Genomic DNA, 5,000 nt, shown 5'->3' with positions numbered 1-5,000 from the left:
TCGCGGTTTCACCATGGGACAGTGTGAACTTAGACATGCATGGCTTAATCTTTGAGACAAGCATATGACTACTGGCAGGATCAACCAGATAGCTATCGTTTGCGAGACGTTTTTCCACAACACATCGCGGGACGGGAGACAACGCTCTAGCGAGAGAACGGATCCCGGCATTCCCGGATTTTTTCACATCGGACCGCTCACATTTCCCCCTTCACCGTAAACACGGCGTCGCCGGGAAATCTCTCGATTTGCATCGAGCCGACTGCGTTTTGCAGACCCGTCGCCCGTTCCGAGGGCTGGGCCAGTGCGAGACTTTTATCGAGCCACCAATACTGCTTGGTTGCGTTAGCACTGCGCGTCGCCGCTGGCTTCACGCTACGGACACGTACTTTTACCTTCACTGGCGCGACCTGCGCGCCGAGCCCGCATTTTACCGGGAAGCTAGTCGGGAGACTGAGCCACGCACGGTCAGATCGGGCACATGTCGCTGGCTGCGAGGGAGCGCGGATCCTAGCGTCACATAGAGGCTTCACCGACACTCACCTCCACAATAGTAGATACAGACCGTTTTAACCGCCGTATTTCTGCCCATACCTCTAGTGTTAAACCGAAAAATCGGGTACATAGTCTCGGGGAGGACCGGGGTGCCGCCCCATGAGGGGAGCCCGCACGGAGGGCGCCGGGGGTGCCGCGACCCGGGGGGCGGCGCGGGGGTGTCGGGGCGCATCTACGGGGCTCACTCGCGCGGGCGCCACACTTCCGGGGGGCGCCCCAGGTGGGGTGCCAACTTTGGCGCCCCCGACTAAGGGGCCGCCCCCACTGCGGTTACACGCTTTACGACCACCCACCCGCGTTCCCCACCCCAGGGGGCATGCGAATCACCCGCCAGGGGCGTTCTGGGACCGAGGGCGCCGCTCCGGCACAAGGGGGAGCCAAAACGCCCCGAGTTCCCCCGCGGCCACCTCGACACCTGGGCGGGCGGCGAGGGGTGTCCTGCGATCGGGGTGGGGAGCTCTACCAGAATCACCCGCCAAACTTCACCGGGGGCGTCTCCCGGCGCCCCTGCGCTCGGGTGACGAACAGCGCCCCGGGCTATCCCGGGCGCCCTATGGCGTCCACCTTCGATCGGAAGGGTGATCTCGACTCGGGCTGAGGCGGGCCACAACAATCCGCGGTCACATCGGAGCCGTCCAGGCTAACGAGGCCCCGGCTCACGGGTAACCCATGGGGCTGGACCGGGAGTCCGCCGTTAAAGAAGAAAGAAATGTAGTGCAAACCAGAACCAGTTTTTTTTATTTATTTTATAACTCGACTAATAATCGTCACAAAATTATAAACTTGGTACCTACGGATAGCCCTGGGCCCAACCTAATACAGGATGTCCATAACTATGCGCTAATTAAATAATTAATGGGTATTAAGGTCGGTCTTAGTAAATTGCTATATAAAGTCTAAGACCAGAACCAGTATTTTAAATTTATTTTATAACTCGGCTCCTAATTGTCACAAAATTTAAAAATTGGTACCTATGGATAGCCCTCGGCCCTACCTAATACACCGTGTCCATAACAATGTGGTAATTAAATATTTACTGGGCGTTAGGGTCGGTCTTAGTAAATTGCTATATAAAGTCTATATAAAATTTTACGAATTTAAAAAAAAAATTCCTACCGTCAAAAATAGCGACGCCTAGACCACCACACCTGTTCTGACGTTAAATCCTACTTGCACACACGTGTGGGAATAGATTAGATATCATCTAGAGATAGAATTCCTAATTATTTAATTAAAATAGAGACTCTAGATTTAATAGTTGTGTCATAGTTACATTAAGTCGAATTAGCGAAGCGGAGGCGGGAACTAGATTCTAGATCTAACACTTCGATTGCGATGAAAAAAAAATAGCTTTATTTTAAGGCCGACAAGGCAAATACGGTTTAATTAATATTAAAGAAATAAGTCCGAACACCTACCTTAAGCGAATCATCTACACAACACATGACTAGAAATAATACACGTCCACACGAAGAGCGATTGAAACGGTGACTGCAACGGTGAAAACTTGTACGACGGAAACATGGCGCCTAGGTTATGCCTACTTCCGGTCTGATGAAAATTTTTAATTCATTTTAAATTTTGCGCTCTATTTCGTCCGCGCTTGTCCACTTAAACTCTACAGAAAAGATAGTCTATATAAAAATAATTCCTAGAAGACAATTTTATGAGAGATCACCCACATTTATTTACCCTGCCTGTCTACCTTAGGGTTAGAGTTTGAATTTTTCTAGATTCAAGCCAAATATGCCGTGTCGATTAAACGACGACGTACATAACAGAGCGAAGACAATGAATGGTTCCTTAATTAACTATAATTACGGTCCTAATACAACTACAATTCACCATAGTACTAATATGTATGTGTATTGTTGTTTTGGGAGTTCTGTCATTACATTTTAAATTATAAAAAAAACGGGTTTACGATACACTTCATTACGCCGCCGATCGTGGTTTTAGATTTAAATTTGGTCGGATTCGGTTTATTATTAATTTATATAATACTTTATACATACTTTAATTCATTAAATACATTTATCTATGTATTTATTTCATTAGTTAAGTATTTGTTTAACTAAAAATTATCAATTTAAGGCATAACAATTACAGAAAACGATTGTATTTGAGATAAGTCTTATCGAACCATTTAGTAGCTGGGTCGGTTTATTATTAATTTATCTAATACTTTATACATACTTTCACTCATTAATTACATGTATATATGCATTCATTAAATCATTTAAGTATTTATTTCATCAAAAAGTATCGATTGAAGGCATAACACTGATAGAAAACGATTGTATTTGAGATAAGTCTTATCGAACCATTTAGTAGCTGGTTCGCGGGTCGGTTTTATTCCTTAACTCTAGATTTAAGTCTATCGTGTTTAATTTCAATTTAATTTATCACAACTTTTAGATTTTGTACTAGATTAAGCTACATTGAAGCTTATTTTTCACTATTTAATCAATAGAGGATATTATATAATATTTTTAAGTCTAATATTACGCAGCCGTTTGTTAAATCTAGTTTTACAACGACGACTCGCGCGATTTCGGTTTGGTTTTAAAACTTAAGTTCATTGATTCTTAAAATATATATTCCAGTTAGAATAGAACTGAATACGTACCACATGATGTATACACACGTTTGGGTTATTTATTTATTTTAAATTTAGTTTATTATGACCGATCGTAATTAACTTTGGCGATACCGGGCTGATATGTCTTATCGACCGGAAAACTACTGTCCCTTCGGTCGACTAGTTGGTCTTAGACGGCATTACCGAGGTTTGAAAACTCTTACACCGTGTTTTTATTTTCACATAGATCCTATATTTTGATACCAGTCATTCGTTTAAGTTTAAATTAGAAAACGTGAAATGTAGTTTATTGGAAACACTAATGTTTTTAATTTTGTACAAAATAAATTTTTATTCGTTTCAGGTAAACGGCGGGATGAGAAAAATCTGCTTTCTACAACACATACATTGGTTAAGAATATAAAGTGAAATATAGTTGTACAAACACCGTCTCTACTTAGCAGCTTAGCCTCTACGGCAATGCCGCGTCTTTACACTGGGCGAGCTTGAGACTGGAAAACTCTCGATCACTCTACGCGGGAATGCCGCTAAGTCGAGGCGGTCTGATCGGCAACCCATCAAACTTCAGCTCATCTATTTTTTTTTTATTTTTCACAATTTTTTTAAAATTCGGGTAAACGGCGGGATGAACTCAACCAAATTTTTCAATTGGGTTTTTAATATCCACGTACATTCAGCGCAAAGTGAAATGTAGTTTTAATGTATTTAAACATAGAACAACCACCGTCATTCGCCAGCTCTGTTAGACTAACGACTCGCCGCTTCGCATCCTCGGTGGAACGGGCGACCTCTCGATCACTTGCGGCCACAGTACGGCAATGCCGCAAAATAAAGTCGGTTTGATCGGTGAACTGCCACTCGCACGATGAAACTTTGAGACATTTTTTTTCGGACTTTGAAAATTTTCAAAGTCCGACCGAATGACGAAAAGTGAAATGTAGTGCAAAACTTTGAATAAAAAAAAAAAGAAACAGGCGCATGAGACGACACGTCGTCCCATGCCATTGCCTGTCTCTCTTCGATGGACGACGGCGACGCAGCGCTTTTCCAGTCACTCAGTGGTGGGTCACCGGGCGAATTGAGTACCCACTGCCAAAAGTAAGCCTTGTCCCGAATGTGTTGATAGCCCGAGGCGGGATTCGAACCCGCATCACTGAGAGGAAAAGACGCGGCATCGCCACATCGCCATCGTGCGAGGAGTTGAGATGCCTTCGACTTGCTGCAGAAAGCAGCAACGGAGATGGTCGCCCGTCTAGTGCGGACAAATCTCCTGGTCAAAGGCTGAGTCTCAACAGATCGCAGTGAGGTGGCTGCTCTACTGATTACGACACCCCGACCGAGAACTAAGTCGTCTACAAATGATTTAACACCTCCACGCCGCATGGGATGAATATCGTTAAGGCCCCCGCCGGCGCTGATCGGCCGGGCGGTAGAGACCTCGTGCTGCGGCTCGACCGGACCGAGACGGCGCCACCGGCAGAACCAGCGGCGCCGCGCTTCGGCCATATCGTTGCCTCCCGACGAGGGGGTGCGAAAGATATCGTCGCATATCCGGGCGGGATTCTGACTTAGAGGCGTTCAGCCATAATCCCTCAGATGGTAGCCTCGCACCATTGGCTTATCAGCCAAGCACGTGAACCAAATGTCTGAACCTGCGGTTCCTCTCGTACTGAGCAGGATTACCGTAGCAACGACTTGTCATCAGTAGGGTAAAACTAACCTGTCTCACGACGGTCTAAACCCAGCTCACGTTCCCTATTAGTGGGTGAACAATCCAACGCTTGGCGAATTCTGCTTCGCAATGATAGGAAGAGCCGACATCGAAGGATCAAAAAGCAACGTC

General features: G+C 45.5%; 1 non-coding gene across 1 annotated transcript in view; it reads right to left on the bottom strand.

The window, feature by feature from the left end:
- Positions 1–91, bottom strand: part of LOC131931117 (small subunit ribosomal RNA) — a 1,846-nt gene extending 1,755 nt beyond the window's left edge. The window contains exon 1 of the ribosomal RNA XR_009384238.1: positions 1–91. This exon is cut by the window's left edge and continues 1,755 nt beyond it. This is a non-coding gene — a ribosomal RNA (small subunit ribosomal RNA).
- Between the last annotated feature and the right edge of the window lie 4,909 nt (positions 92–5,000).

Source organism: Physella acuta, unplaced genomic scaffold (genome assembly GCF_028476545.2).
Source record: "Physella acuta isolate Inbredline_101_S28 unplaced genomic scaffold, ASM2847654v3 ptg001893l, whole genome shotgun sequence".
NCBI classification, from domain to species: domain Eukaryota; kingdom Metazoa; phylum Mollusca; class Gastropoda; family Physidae; genus Physella; species Physella acuta.
This window is presented reverse-complemented; position numbering and strand designations above follow the sequence as displayed.